General features: G+C 34.8%; 1 pseudogene; it reads left to right on the top strand.

Moving 5' to 3' along the window:
• LOC140140056 (ATP-binding cassette sub-family C member 9-like) overlaps positions 1 to 11,217 on the top strand; it is a 138,323-nt pseudogene extending 127,106 nt beyond the window's left edge.
• Positions 11,218 to 17,028: the final 5,811 nt, after the last annotated feature.

Raw genomic sequence — 17,028 nt, 5'->3', positions numbered from 1 at the left:
GGTACTCAGAATGGTTTCCACAAAATATGAAGACCCACAATATGACCCTTAGACAGTGCAATAAGTATCAGGTCCCCAGAACTAAAACAAAAAGATATGGGAACAGCTGAATACCATATCTCACTCATTTATTAAATTAGTACAGTGCCTCTCGTCAATTTCATATTCAGCTGGTGTGTTTAACTGTGATTTTATGACAGCATTTTTATCTTGATGTATCCAATCTGTCCCTTATAATTTGGCTGGTCCAATTTATGTGCAATATTTTGTTAAGTTGTTTATTAATTACTGTTTTATTAAATTAATTTTTAGTGTCTCTATGGGGGTGGGGTGTGTGTGGAGGGCTGATAGTTTGGGTGTGTGTGTATGTAAGGTGTGTGTGGAGATGTAGGTGGGTGTGAGCTGTATGAGTGTGAGATTTTGCCTCCTTGAGTGCTGATTGTGTTCTCAGCTAGTTTAGTTCTTGTAGCCGATATGTGAAAATCATTGGCCTGTCTTGTACTGTCTTCATCACAAGTCTTGTACATCTTCATCACAAGTCCCATGATGTTGTTGGACTTGTCCTTTAGTTGACCATTGGCGACTCTTGGTCAAATTCGAGCTAGGATAGCAACTCCAGTCCTTGATCACGATTTAGTTCTGGCAATTTTTTCTTGATTTGGATGGCCACCAAAAGTCGCCATTGATCAACAATAAAAAGGGCAAGTCCAACACAACAGCATAGGACTTCTTCTTCAAGGTTAGTTGAATTTTTTGTGCTGAAAGTCAGTTTAAACTTTTAGAAATTGTTTTTATCACCAGCATGTATGAACTTACATTTGAACTTTAATATGGTACGACATTTGTCACTTTGACAGATTTCATGGTGACGGAAGGAGGTGAAAATTTCAGTATGGGCCAAAGACAACTTTTCTGTTTAGCGAGGGCGTTCTTGCGTAAATCACGCATTCTGATCATGGACGAAGCAACAGCGTCAATTGACATTCAAACGGTGAGTTCATTGCTAAACTTTCACCTGCCACTTATTTCTGATATGAAACAAAAATTTCTTTCCATGTGTAAATTGAATGAATGAATGAATTAAGAAAGAAAGGAAGGAAGGAATGAAAGAAGGCCAATCATGAAGATAATATTCTACATATGCCATCAATCTTAAAATGACCTCACATTTCCTGCCATAGCTGATTGCATCAATGGCATGGGGCCAGGGTGAAGCCCCCCACCATCCCACATGCCATGTACATACGGTCTTATGGACATCTTGTAACCCATTTGATTAATATTTTGATTGTATGAATTAAGGGTTGGTTCAGGCTTCAACCACACTGCGATGCGGTGAGTTGTGATGCCCGTATTTCAGTCTTTTCCCAAACTACAGCATTGCGATATCGCATAAAGTTAAATACATTTTAACAGGATATGCAGTGCGTTGCGATGATGTTGCGGCAGAATATGATCGATATATCGGTAACGCATCGCAGATGCAGTGAAGTATGAACGAACTTTAAAGGTCCGTTCATACTAATCCGCAATTGCTTTGCGGTGCGATGCGTTGCCGATATATCGATTACTTTTTGCCACAACTCGCCGCATTTCCAAGTTTAAATGTATTTAACTTTATTACGATACCGCAATGCAGTATTTTGCAGTAGAATGCAGTGCAGCGAAGCACCGCACCGCAAAGCAGTTGCAACGTAGTATGAACGGACCGATTTTAATTATCAAAATCAATATATTATTGAAAAACCCCGGGGGGGGGGCCACTGCCATTACAAGGTGGACACCATGCTCATGTATGGACTTTCAAAATGGACCCTAAACAAGTAATTATCCTTCGATCTCAGAATACCCTAAACAAGTATTTTGTCATGTTTTCCACACCCTAAACAAGTATTTTCAAATCAAGTCTGAAATCACACCCTTTTCAAGTAAGCCTTCATTAATGTTTTGCATAAGATTTTCGATTTATGTGTTGTTGTTTCAGCCCTTTTTACAACATAACTCAAGAACCACAGGACCTACAAGAGTATATCTGTGATATTTGAATTCTTCTACACACTCGCTATGAAATAATGCAATTTTTGCCAAAGCTCACTACCATTTGCAAGATGCTGTGAACTACCAAATTGCAACAGTTTAAAAGAGTTGCTAACCTTAAATGAAACCTTAAACTCTGTTTTATTCAAAAATACTGCACATTAAGCCTTGATTTTTGCAGGGATGTCAGTAAGCACATTAAAATCGTGCAAAAGTCTGACTGTTTTTAAACATTGAGGGCGTCCTCCTCAAGAAATATTTTAATATTGCTTTAAATTAATTTTTGTGATTCTCTATCAATTTAAAGCATGGGCTATTTCAGTTGAAATTCATACCAGGGGTGTGAGAGTTCAGCTTTTAGCTGATTTCAGCTATTTCTATTGCAAAAATTTACACATTTTTATTTAATTTTCAGCCCATAATTATTGTTTTACGCTGTTTTCAGCTATTTTAGTAATCTCCTTCTTCTTTTGTCTGAGGCCTCTCACACCACTACCATACACCCCATTAGAAGACATGATAATTGTGTCCCACACAGGGGGGGGGGGTTATATTTCAAATGGATTCACCCATTCAGGTAACCCCATATGAAATTCATACATGTATACACCCTGTGTGGGAGATCAAGGTTACATCTTCCACAAATAGTATAGCCCATTGCTGCATCCAATCTTGTTGCATACCTCTGCATTTCTGTTGTTCCCTGCTTTGAAAAATAAATTGTAATTATCTTTTCCCCCTATGTTTATCCATTATAGCCTGCCACCATTTGGCTTGTGTGTTGTTATAACATAGTCAAATTTTGCTGTCAAAGGATGGCACTGTTGCAAACGTTTAAACTAATTTAAAATTCATTATTTCACCATTTGTGCTTGTTGCTTAATTTTACTTTGGATTCAGAGGTGATTTGAGATTGACGACAACTAAATGCTTTGCACATTATTAAATTGCACACTTAAAGCCATAATATGTGATTTGCTCCACAGCAATGTCCTCAATTTTTCTATTTTTTGCATGATTGTAATGCCCAGTGATGTACTAAAATACCATGTGAAAGACTAAGCTTGAAGTGCTTTAATTACAGTAAAATTTAAGTTTTTATATCAAACCTGAGATATTTGGTCTTATTCCAAATTCACAAATCGAGTGATGGCTGAGCACATTGCGTGCATATTTGGGCATATAATATCATTTCAAGAAACCAATAATCACATTTATATTTCCAGAAGTCTTGCAGTTCTTGAGTTAAGGATGACAATATACCAAAACAAATTTAAGTCATTGACATGTAGTCAGGGCCAGATTTACCTTTTGGGGGGCCCTGGGCCAGGCCAAAATTTGGAGGCCAAATGCACCGTGAGGAAGGCATGTGCACTCAAGTGGCCAAGGTTTTAGATCTTACTTGAAAATTTCAATTTTAGCCCAAATTGAAGCTGAATTTTGCTATATAACAGACCAGGGCGCACGAAGCACACAAAATTTTGCAATTTTTGTACCCTATTTTGGCCCAAAACATGGTGTGTTTGGATAAAATGGAAGATGCACACTGTATAGGGCAAATTTGGGGGCCCTGGGCCCGGGCCCATCTGGCCCTATGGTAAATCCGGCCCTGCATGTAGTGCAGAAATGACACCCCTTATATCAAGCCTTATTAGGATCTCCTTTATACAACCCAAACTTTTCCTCTTGAACATCATTTATACTTTCTCAATATTTGAGCACAAACACTGCTAGGTCTCGCTCCTCTCCAACTCGCTGTAAGAATCTTTAATTTGGGGGAAAATAATTCCTTGCTTTTGTTCAAATCATATAACTTTAAACAGTGCCATCATCCTTTTTCAATACCGTATTTCGTCAAATAGTCGCCCCCCCCCTCAAATAAACGCCCCCACCACTTTTTTCAACCAAGATGTTTCAAAAATTCCAATATTTCCATGCTATCTTGTGTAGTAAGCTTACCAAGTTGCTCACATGGTCGGTAATAGCAGCAATAAATGGCAAAAATCTGCATCAGAAACCCGGAAGTGAACCAAAAGTCAGTGTCAAAAGTTCATAGTTCGTCATTTTAGCGTGACTTTTAAGCTTACCTAATGATTTTAACGGGAATTGTCGTGCTAAAATGATCTCTAATAAACGCCCCCTGGGAAAATGTAACGCCCGAGCGTTTATTTGACAAAATACGGTATAATAAAACCATTTGCACTTAGTAAATTTCAGGGGTTAAAAATCATGAATTTGCTACAAAATTCCGTGAAATTAAAAATGTTGATATTTTTTTAAATTATTATTGGGGTGAGGAACTGGAGGGGTAAGATCTTTGATGGGGCCATTAGCTCCCCTGTTGCTGTCACTATGCAGCAGTTGCAGGCTCTGATGGTTTATTATTTTAGTCAAATGCAAAGTTTTGATTGACATGTTCAAGTATGTGTCACTGTCTGTCAGTAGAAAAACAAGATCCAATATGCTATCCATCAATTAAAGACTAGTAAAAGAAGTGCCTAAGTGCAAATAAAATTATTCTAAGAAAATGTTAGTGTCTTGGGCTATTCCTTTTTTGTAATTTATACACCCCCTATGGAAGACATGACCTTAATCTCACACACAGGGGGTGTAGATTTCAAATGGAGTCATCTGAATGGGTGACTTTATTTGAAGTCTACACCCCTTGTGTGAAAGATTAAGGTTAGCAACTAAACATCTCAAAAAAGTAACTTACCCCCCTTAAAAAGCCATTATTCAGAAACCGGTGATTGTATTACAAATCTGTAAAATGCGTTGGGAGCAGAATTTATTTCTGCACATTTTGACACCTCATTTGTAGCAATTGACTAAATATTGATGTCACAACGTACATTTAAATCAATATAGCACAAGATTTGAAAGTTGCAGTAAATTCTATTGATTTTGCATTCAGTGTAATGGAAGAAAATCTGTGTATTTGTATGTAAGTGCAACTTTCAAATCTGGACCTCACTACATTAAATTGACCGGTGTTTTATTGTTTTCTGGGCTATCGTATCAAATGAGGTGTCAAAATACGAGAAATAAATTCTGCTGCCAACACATTTTACAGATTTGCAATACAATAGCCCCTTTTTGAATAATGGCCATTATTTAAGGGGGGTTAGTTACTTTTTTTTGAGATGTTTATTTTAAACTGTTGCGATTTGGTAGTTCACAACATCTTGTGAATTGTAGTGAGCTTTGCCAAAAATTGCATTGATCATTTCATAGCAAGTGTGTAGAAGAATTCAAATATCACAGATATACTTTTGTAGGTCCTGTGGTTGTTTAGTTATGTTGTAAAGAGGGCTGAAACAACAACACTTTTGTAAAACGTAAATAACTCATTAACAACAATATATCAAGTTTTCAAAGTATATGATTTGTAGAATGAATTTTTGCAAAACATCAAGGTGTTATTTTTCAATAATATATTGATTTAGATAATGAAAATCAATTTGTTTGGCTGCTTTGACCAATAATACCACATGTACCCTTAAGGTCATGTCTTCCGTAGGGGGTGTAAGGATTTCAATTGGAATAGCACATTTTCAATGCAACTTGTGAATCCCAAAATGCCATTGTTAGTTTGAGAGTTGTGGTGTTGACATTTTTTTTTATACCATATTCAATTTTGCCTTCAAGAATATTTGAAAACATGACAGGGAAATCTATTCTGAACACCAAGGCATTAATTCAGAAGAAATGAACAACTGCTATAAAATATTATGTTTTTGACATTTCAATACATCCTGGTAATGGTACCATTGATATTTTTATTTTTTTTTAAATATCAATTTCTATGCCAGAATGTAAATATTTTATTAAAAAATCACTTTGCTTCCCCTCAAAATTGGTATTGAAGTAGGATTGTATTGAAATCCATATACCCCTTATGGAAAACATGACCTTAATCTTCCACACAGGGAGTGTGCATTTCAAATTGAAGTTATCTGAAGAGGTGACTCCATTTAAAATCGACACTCCCTGTGTGAGAGATTAAGGTGATGTCTTCCATAGGGGGTATATGGATTTCAACTGAAATAACCCATTTCACTGATTGCAGTATCAAATTTTGTTACTTTTAGCGATTTAAGTTAGGGGCAAATCTTTTTCGATTGAAAGGATTGATTGTTATTGTTTTTTCTATCTTTTGAAGACTGGGATTAGGGATAAATCCTTTCCAATTGAAAAAAATAAAAATAATATTCACTATTACCCCAACCAGCAATCTACGGTGACCCCTTCATTCACCAGGTCACTTGTACCTGGCCGAAGTTTCGTCGGTGTTATCTCCTAGATTTCGGCTGTTAATGCCTCGATATGCCCGACATAAAAAAAATAAAATAAAAAAGTTTGAAATCTCATTCCAAACATATATGCATCACGTGCCATTTGGTAGTACATTAGGAGAAACACATGATTGGATAGTGAAATCAGTCTACAAAAAGAGCAGGAGTCAAACCAAAAAATCATTTCAATCTATTTTTCAATCTATTTGGATTGAATCCTATCATTAAAGATTGAAATAGTTCAATCAGTCAATTTAAAAGAGTAGGATCAACCAATTGGCCATCTTTGTAATCTACTGATTTCAACTTGATGGTCTGAACTCAATGCAAAATTTATTGGTCAAGTTATGAGTTTTAAAATATTGGGCAAGACCTGGTCAATTCCATTATTTTTAAAACTAATAAGCAAGACCAACAAATTTTATATTGGGTGAAAAAACGTCCAAATTTTTATCATTATTGTGTTTTCAGAACTGTTTCTTGGTCAAAAATGTGGAGCTTGTTTTTGGATTAGTCAGATTTTAATTTTCTTTTTTGATTTGTAAAAAACTTTATACAGATATAAATAAGTTTATTAGAGAACAAGAATCAATCATTTTGTGGTACTCTAGGGGGTTTATCCTCCGAAACTCACATGAGAAAACTTACTTCGAGGACTGTTAAATATTAAAAATAATAATTTTTAATAATTAATAATTTGCCATAAATTAAATGGCATAATAGATTAAAATACTGTGCAAAGGTGGGTGACCGACCCCTTAAGAAAATACAAGTTAAAAACAAAATATTGAATTTTTCTGCATCACAGTAATTTGTTTTGTGGTAATATCAAGCCAATAAAATACTGCATGTATCATAGGCAGATTAAGTCAATGTACTTGGGGCTCTTCAGATTTGTGCAACTTGATTGACACGTTGTGTAAATTGATATACTATCTATCTGCTGTATAGCTTTTATTGCACTCATCAAGGTGTGGTTTTATTTCATACCATAAATTTAGATCTTTTTCAGCATTGAAATAATCATGGGCTCTATTCTTATTTTTCTTGGCTAGTGCAAAATTAGATTTTTATTTCTTACCATAAATTTAGATCTTTTTCAGCATGAAAATAATCATGGGCTCTATTCTTATTTTTCTTGGCTAGTGCAAAATTAGATTTTTATTTCATACCATAAATTTAGATCTTTTTCAGCATGAAAATTATCATGGGCTCTATTCTTATTTTTCTTGGCTAGTGCAAAATTAGATTTAAATTGTGTATTCTCTTTCCCTCATCAGTTTCATGATAAGGTCAAAATTGGGATAATGACAAAAATAAAAAAATTAATGACTATTTTTGTGACTTGTGACTATTGCTATTGTAACTATTGACTTTTGTGACTATTCGCTGTCGTAGTGCACGTTAGTAACCATTACTGCTCCAAGCCAGGCTCATACACCTGTTCCGAATTTTGATATGCCATAGGCTTTATGCTGTGATCATTTTGATCAGTGGTTCGTAACAAAGAAAGCGTGATCCAGTTGACCTAGCAACGGTCATATTCTAACGTGCACTACGACAGCGAATTGCTATCTATGCCACTGGCTATTGGTCCCTTGTGTAGCCAAAAAGTCACCAAGGATTACATTTTATGTATCTTCTAAAAAAATTATGAAGTTATTATAAAGTTATTTTAAAATTATAAATTATAAAAATTATAAAGGGCGCTTTATTTAAAAGGTGTCGCATGAATGTGTGCCAAACATCGCTGGACCCCTCCTTTGGCTTGCCAAAAATTTCTTGCTTGCCCCTCCCTCTTTGGCTTGCCAAAAATTTCTGCCCCCCCCCCCCCCCCATTTTACCCTCCCACCAGGGCTCATAATTATTGCACAGCCCCTAAGTAATTTATTTGTTTCTTTATCCTTACAGGACAAATTATTACAGAAAGTGGTTAGCACTGCCTTTGCAGACAGAACTGTATTGACGATAGCAGTAAGTTGATGTGTATCTCAGTATCTGTCACTGTAATTTGAAATTATGATAAATTTATCCAATATATTTTGTATATTTTCATTGTCAAACTTAGTTTGCATTTTGGGCTATTCTGTTTAAAATCCACACTACCCATGTGGAAGATTTTGGAAATATCTTCCACAGGGGGAGTATGAATTTTAAATGCAATGAACACATTATAGGCAGCCCCATTTTAAATTCATACACACTCTTGAGAAAGATTCAATGTGAATCTTCCAGAGGGAGGGTGAGTTGGTTAATGTGCTAAATCTATCGAATTCTATGAATTTCAAATAGAATGAACATATTAAGCAGCTCTATTTCAATTTCATACACCCCCTGAGAAAGATTCAACCTGAATCTTCCACCAAGGGAGGGTGAATTTCAAATCGAGACCATCATAAATTTCTATACTATGTATTTAAGTGCTGCATCCCCCTCAGGGGAGGTATTTGTTCAGTAATAATGTACTCTGTTAATTCACACTAGTCATGAATTTGTACACTATATGGCAGGGGGCTATTTATTCATTACTTAATCCTAATCTCCAGGTGCTCTATGGTGAGGGGAGAAGGAAAGAAAGAAGGAAAGATGTAAGAAAGAAAAAAGAGAGGAAGGAAGGAATATGGAAGGAAAAAAGCAGAAAACTTTTTTTCCACGGGTGTGATTTTGAACCACAGACCTCCCACGTGAACGGGGATAGTGCACCACATGGGTGCTGCCGGCCAAGCTTTCCATGCCCATATTTGTGTCCGCATGATGACGCAATCGTATCACATGGGCCACTTGTGCTTGTACAGTGGCAACTCGTTAACACGAACCCTCTTAACATGAAGTTCCTGATAACAAGAAGTATGTTTTACATTCCCAAGCATTACATATGTTTGTTTGGTTAGCGTTATAACATTTTTTTGTCATTTTTTTGTATCTTCATTTTTTCCAGCACCGTGTGACTACCATACTTAATTGCGATACCATCCTGGTCCTCGACAAAGGAGAGATTGTGGAACATGACTCGCCAGACAATTTGCTGGCTAGGGAGGATAGTATATTTGCTGATTTTGTGAAATCCAAAAAGTAGATCTTTTGATTCAGTTAAAGCCATAATGTACAATTTCTGTCAAGATTCAGTTAAAGCCATTATGTATGATTTCTGTCCAATTTTAATTTTGTTATTCTGTACCCAAAATGCTGAAATAATATTTAATAATACTTGCCAGAAATGGGTTCTGTCCATTTTAAACTTAGATAACAAGGTAAATTGAAAGAAACCCCACTGGCTATTTTGTCCATTCAACATGGAGTTCTATGGGGGATTTAAAGTCATAATATGATTCAATTAATGTTGAAATATTGCTCTGTTGACATACAATACAACAGATTTTGCTGATTCCATTCAGGTTTAAGTTGGGACATATGTAAACATTTCAAATATGCCAAAAATCCAGTTTGAAAATAATTAACCAATTTCATATATTATACATTATGGCTTTTTAGTCAGAGTTGGCCAATAGGCCAACTCTTAAAGCTGAAATTTAATAGTAATAATAATAAATTATAATATGGATTGACTATAATAATAATCCTAGCCTCAAATCCTAACAGTACTACATTATTATAGCGGAGCAGCCCATTATAGTCAGAAGGGTCATATATAGTCCAAAAAGGGTTTTAGAGTTAGGGTTAGGTCATGTTATGTTAGGATTAGGTATGAGGTTATGGTTAGTATTAGGGATAGGTTTAAGTAAGGGGTTGGATAAGTGTTGGGAGTATAGAGTTATGGTTAGGTTTTGGGTTAGGGTTATGTTTAGGGTTATACGGCTTGGGTTATAGGTTAGGGCTATGTTTAGGGTTATACGGCTTAGGTTATAGGTTAGGGCAAGGTTGAGGTTCAAAGTTCAGGTTTATAACTAAGTTATTGGGTTTTTGGACTAATGACCCTTGGACTATTGGCCTGAAACCCTAAATAGACCTTGAACTCATTCTATAATCCGAGACAGAATTAAAAAGACCTTGATTGGTTAGTATAGTCTATATATCTACCTCGAGTCACCGCACTAGCTTTGAAGTTCAGCGTGTTCTCGTTAGCTTAGCGCTACTTGGTGCATGTACATACTTTTACGCGCGCGATCAACGTGCCTCATATACAGGCAAGAAACCATGCCAGTGAAGGTTGATTCAGGTATAATCTGAGACAGAATTGATTGGTTAGTAGCGCGTAAAAGGTTGATTCAGCTGGTGCGTTCATCTGAAAAAAAGAATTGCAGAAAATGTTGCAAAAAATTTTGGTACTTTTACAAGCCATGAAGAGCAACTTTTCTAGGCATTGTTGACATGGTGCTTTCAGAAAAGAAAGTTTCCTATTACCAATTACCAAAATTTTGAGACAGTTTGTATGTTTGCAAGTGTAAAATTAACCAAGAGTCGCATTGTTTTATCTGCTGCATTCAGCAACTCAATCATCACAACAACTTGTAAACAAGTTGTTTCTGAGTTGATGAGACTCGAACCAGTCTTTTTAACTTTGTCTTGGATTATAATATGGTGTGTAGATTGTATATAGTTATAGGTAAATGTCTATGTCTTATGTTTATTTTGAGGATATTATTTTTTTTTTGGTTTTTTTTTTTTTTGCACTTTTGGGCCCCGAGTCCAGAGGGGACTCAACTGTCATATTGGTAAGGGCCGTTTTACCAAAGTAGGGTCTTAACCCCATGAGAACTACCTGCCAATTGGTCAAAGAGAAGTTTTCATTATCAATTTGACCAATCAGCAACATTGTTAGAATAATTTCACCACACAAAAAAATTGGGGTGAATTATTCGCAAAGCTCCATTCCGATTGGTTTGGTGATAAAAATGAAGATATAGGCAATGTTAGATCGGCAGGTAGTGCTAAAAATGAGGTTTGTCTCCGAAGACCAGGTACAGAGATGTAGCATTAATAATTTGAATATTATCATTACCATTTGTGTGGGTTTGTTTTTTGGCGTTTTTAAGGGGGGGTTTGGTGTTTTTTTAATTGTCTGGGGGAGAAGGTGGTAAATTGTGTACATTGTGCATCTTATTCAGTGGGTGTGGCTTGTAAAGAATTCATGTAATTTGATTGGTTTTCGGGTGTATAATATAACAATAGTGGATAGTGATTTAAGAAAGTGTGTGCATCGCAACGCAACATCGTCAGGATTGTTGACTCTCGTGATCCCATGCTACTTGTTTCGCGTAATACATGTGTGCGTAATACATCGGACGTATTGGCCAGCCCATCCATTATGACACGATATTGGATGGCAAAAGACAAAAGCCTATCTTTAAATCTCTTATTAAAAGGTGGGACAGGTGTAATTGACACTTTTTTGTGTGGAAAGATCATAGAAACTCTTTACATGATTCATTGTAACAGGTATAGAATTAAATGTAGAAAAACAGGTTCAATTCAAATTTTATGTATATTAATTGCGTATTTAATTACCGAATATTAGCTGTTTGTAAAAAAAAAAGTAGCTCCACTATACAATATCCTATCGAGACACTTGAGGTGTCAAAAATAAAGCTCTTGCAAAGATCTAGTGCATGAGCCTATTTCCAGTAACATCAGTAGGAGTAGGAGGTGTAGCACCTGATTTTGGGATAAAATGACATCTTATACAGGGTGTCCCATAAAAAATTACCGGGCGAATAAATTTGGACGTAAGTCAAGAAGTAGACATCGGAATCCAAAAAACTAAACATCAGCGTGTAGCCCATCGTATTTTGCATCTTATATGTCAATTTTACTTGAATCGGTTGACTGATCGCGAAGAAATGAGCGAATACATAACGCACGCGTCAATTCACTTCGTTCCAAGTTTGAAAGAAATGCGCACTAGTGGTTAACTATCAATGGGCTTCATATTTTGTTCTGTGACATCCTTTTTAAACAATCTCTTTCTTGCAAAACATTTAATTAGGTTTTGTTCAAATTTGAAAACCTGCACGATATTGAAAATGAAAGCTTCCATGTAAGATGATGCTCGGTACTTGTAAATATATTTTTTGTTAATGTTGATACAAATGTTGCATAAAGAATTATTGTATGAAGAATTCCAGCTGGCTTAAAAAATTTCTCACACACATTAATGTTTTTGGAATATTTCCAAGAAATTGTATTGCAAAGTTTAAATCTTTTAAAACTTCAACATTAATGTTGCATGGTATCAAAAATCACACGTAAAGCTGTAAGCACTTGATCATTGTCATTCTTGGCTCAAATGTTCTTTGGAAAGTTAAAATATAACATATTTGTACGACATAAAGAATTAAAATTGAAAGCTTCCAATTGCAGAAATCAAAGTTTTCTCGGACAAACTGTTATTCATCTTCAGTAAAAGCATGAATGACATAACACCGTCGGATTATAAAATAGATAATGTGGACTAAATAATGTGGACTACACAAACTTTAGGAAGCGGTGAGCGAGTATGAAAAAAGCGCCATTTGATCAAACTTGGAATGAACTGCATTGATGCACGCATTATGTTATCGTTCATTTCTTTGCAACCAGTCAACCGAATTAAATAAATTTTTCGTATGTGATGCACAACAAAAGAAGCTATGCGCTACATTTTATTTTTTTTGATTCTGATGTCTAATTCTCGACTTACGTTCAATTTTATTCGCTCGGTAATTTTTTCTGGGACACCCTGTATGTGTACCAATTTTGGCATATTTGGTCATCTGATTTTATCAATATCCAAGAAATGTTTCAAATTAGATAATGGTCTAAAGAACATAAATGCCAACTTTCAGGTCTATAGGGGGTATACTTTAGGAGCTGCATTTTTTCAAATGTCGACTTTTGGTGAAAAATGAAATGCGTGAAAAACGTCATGCAATGGGTTCATAAACAAAGAAAATAATAAGATTCTTGTTGTAATTAGCACGTTTTTTATACAATTTGCATAATTTTTCCAGAATTTTTTTTTATGTTATGAAAACTACATACATTAATACATACAAAAATGACAAAAACTAATTTTTGATGAAATGATGATTTTGACTAATTACTAATTACACCTGTCCCCCCTTGTTAAATGTGTAAAAAAACATATACCGCTTTACTGTTTTCCTCTTTTTTCTGACATGTTTTTAAGGAGATTATACATGACACCCAAAGGACACAACTCATATTGGCAGGGTTCACAGGTTTTTGCCGCAGGTGGAAAAAACCTTGGTTTTAACCACGGTTTAACTTCGCAAAAATGGCAAAAACTAAAAAAAGTGATAAATAGTTCACTTTTTTAATCTCAAAACAAATCATTAAGTTACAAAAATACTTTCCTGAATGTTTTCCATTTGTAATTATAAGTAAAATATCTCCGAAGGTTTTCCACAAGAGCTCAAAATCATACGATAATTTGCATATTTAAGCTTCAGTGTTAAAGGTTTGTGCACTCACGGCTTAGCGAGCATTTTTGGCACAATGCATGACTCGTAGAATGAAAACAACAATTTACTTTGTATTGAACTTTGTCAGACGTGCGATGTGATATTTTCTGGAGCTACACTTGATGTCTGAATGCAACATCTTGTCAAAATTGCTCTGTTGGACAAATACAACAAAATTGGCTGATAACATTTTGTATGGAATTTGTGTATTACAAAATGCTAACAAATCGGGTTTGAAACCAATTTATGTTATAAGATTGTATATTATGGATCAAAATGAAATATTAAGGGGAGGGGTATGAACCTTTGGACAGTATTTATTGTGGGACATTAGAGCACATCAGACATATAGAATTGCATTCTGATAAGAAGAACGTCCTTTTGATATCAAATAATTTTGATTTTTGAAATTCGCAATGTAATACACATTTTATGGCAAATGATTAAAAATTGATATTTTGATATTTAACAGTACTTTCAAGTAAACTTTATAAATCTGATGATATATTCTTAAAGTGTATGTAGCTGGGAGGAATATCCGACGATCAATTGAAAATTTTGACCTTTCGTATTGAAGATATGGATTATTTTTCCCAAAACACCAAAAAAATTTTTGGGAAAAAATCCATATCTTTAATATGAAAGGTCAAAATTTTCAATTGATTGTTGACTTTTCCTTCCAGCTACATACACTTTAAGAATATATCATTAGATTTATAAAATTTGCTTTGAGGACTATTATATATCAAAAATATGAAAAATATCAAATTTTAATAATTTGTCATAAAATTTGTATTACATCGTGAATTTCAAAAAATGAAAATTATTTGATATCAGAAAGACATTCTTCGTATTCAGAATGCTATTCGATGTCTGATGTGCTCTCATGTCCCACAAAAAATACTGTCAAAACGCTCATTCCAGATCCCTTAAGATTAATTAATCATTTTTATATTTTTCATATTCATATGAGAAAATCAGTTTTTTCAGGGTTGCCAATTCGGTAGCCCAATTGAGCGACTCTTGAAGACTTTCCCCATAACTTTGGAATATTGCCTGTCCCATAGAAACCAATAGTTAAGAAAAAAATTGGGTGACTTTTCAATTATTTGCCCTGCTGCAATTTTGGGCTGAAATTTTGTGGCAACCCTGGTTTTTGTGCAAAATATGTAAATAGCATTTTTCCGCTCCATATATTTCCACCATAGTGCTATATATATAAAAAATAGGTATATTTTATACTAATATCTTGACTATGCAAAATATGTATTTTCATATATTTACAATATTTTGTACAATGTGTATGTATTTTTGTAACTACAATTGATAAGGGTTTGTATGTGTTTCTAAAATATTATATCACAATTGGTTTTACAGTCATTCCAGATTTTCTATCTCATTACTAGGTAGGTTTTATTCATTGGAATATATCAGGGTGTGTAAGCTTTATTACTGTATGTTGTTACACAAAAGATGCAACTTGTCGGAGTTTCCAAACCTAACATGTATTTTTACACAGACTGGAAATGCTTGTATCCTAGATTGAAAAAGAAAATTGTTCAAAATTGTATTCCATAGGGCTATTTCAGTTGAATAATGCATACATCCCTATGAAAGACATGCCTTAATCTCTCACACAGGGGGTGTAGATTTCAAATGGAGTCACCCAATGAAATATGACCTTCCACATGGAGTGTGAATTTCAAATGGTGGGGTGTATGGATTTCAGCTGGAATAGCCCATTTGTTTTTGTAAGTGTATCTTTATACAGGGTGTCTCTAAAAGAATTGTACTATCTGAAGATTTTATTTTTGAGTATTTTAAGGGATCTGGAATGAGCGTTTTAAGCGTTTCGACAGTATTTTTTGTGGGACATGAGAGCACATCAGACATATAGAATTGCATTCTGAATACGAAGAATATGTCTTTCTGATATCAAATAATTTTCATTTTTGAAATTCACGATATAATACAAATTTTATGACAAATTATTAAAATTTGATATTTTTCACATTTTTGATATATAACAGTCCGCAAAGTAAATTTTACAAATCTAATGATATATTCTTAAAGTGTATGTAGCTGGGAGGAAAAGCCGACGATCAATTGAAAATTTTGACCTTTCATATTGAAGATATGGATTGTTTTCCCCAAAAGACCTAATTTTTTTGGTGTTTTAGGAAAAAAAATTCATTTCTTCAATACGAAAGGTCAAAATTTTCAATTGATCGCTTATTCTCGGTCACACGCCTATTCTCGGTCAGTTAGCGTATTGAACAACCGCTGACGATCGTTGCTTTAATTTCAGCCGTGTCTTCCGAAAGAATCATTTAGCCGTACCGGTGCTGCAAGTTTTGGTGACTTTTTAATATCACGGCAGCACAGATCACCTCAAATGATAGATTTTGAGATTGTATGGTGACCTGAAATATAGGCATTTAAAAAAAATAATGACGTCATTTAAGAGGTGATATTGTAATATAATCAGTGATGCGAAATTATACATGTATTTTAAAGCTGTAAATTTAACAAGTTGATCCATCTGCATCGTAAATAACACCATGGCAAATGATTGGTGTTGTGTTTATGTAAATTCCCATAGAAACAGGGGTGTCCGAGAATAGGCATACGAATTCCGTTGGCATTCCTATTCTCGGTCAGTGTTCCCTAGTATGAGCTATGTTGACATTGTTGTTGCCATGTGTCCTACAAATGATCATGCATGAGCACATGAGAAGTGTTGCATTTTGCTCTGCAGGCTTAAATTAGGCCTATAGCCATTTGTCGAATACAAATGAGCGAGGAGAAATGATTTGTGACCGCCCGCCCCTCTCGCTTGGATGCTAAATTGGTCAATTTGGCGCCCCTAAGGTATGTTGCCTCCCCCCCCCCTTACGCCACTGATCGATCTGCAGTGGTATTGATACCAAAATGAATTCATTTTCATCAGTAAAATGTGAGTTTTGGTGATTTGTATGTCCCCTACCCCTTAATATTGTTATTATTTTATGTTGCTACACATGGAAATTAACCCTTTATTCACACTTTATGTCTATCTACCTGACAACTAATGGTTTAATTGCTTTTAAAATAATTTCTAGAAAGTTAGAAAAACCAATTAGCTACACAATGATACCAAAATGAATTCATTTTCATCAGCAAAACTTGAGTTTTTCGTGATTTGTATGTCCCCTACCCCTTAATATTGTCATATTTTACGCTGTTAGATATGGAATATTAACATATTTCTCATATATTATGTTTAACTACCTGAA

This window comes from Amphiura filiformis, chromosome 18, assembly GCF_039555335.1.
Source record: "Amphiura filiformis chromosome 18, Afil_fr2py, whole genome shotgun sequence".
NCBI lineage: Eukaryota > Metazoa > Echinodermata > Ophiuroidea > Amphilepidida > Amphiuridae > Amphiura > Amphiura filiformis.
The sequence above is the reverse complement of the archived record's forward strand: the minus strand, read 5'-3'. Positions and strand labels throughout refer to the sequence as shown.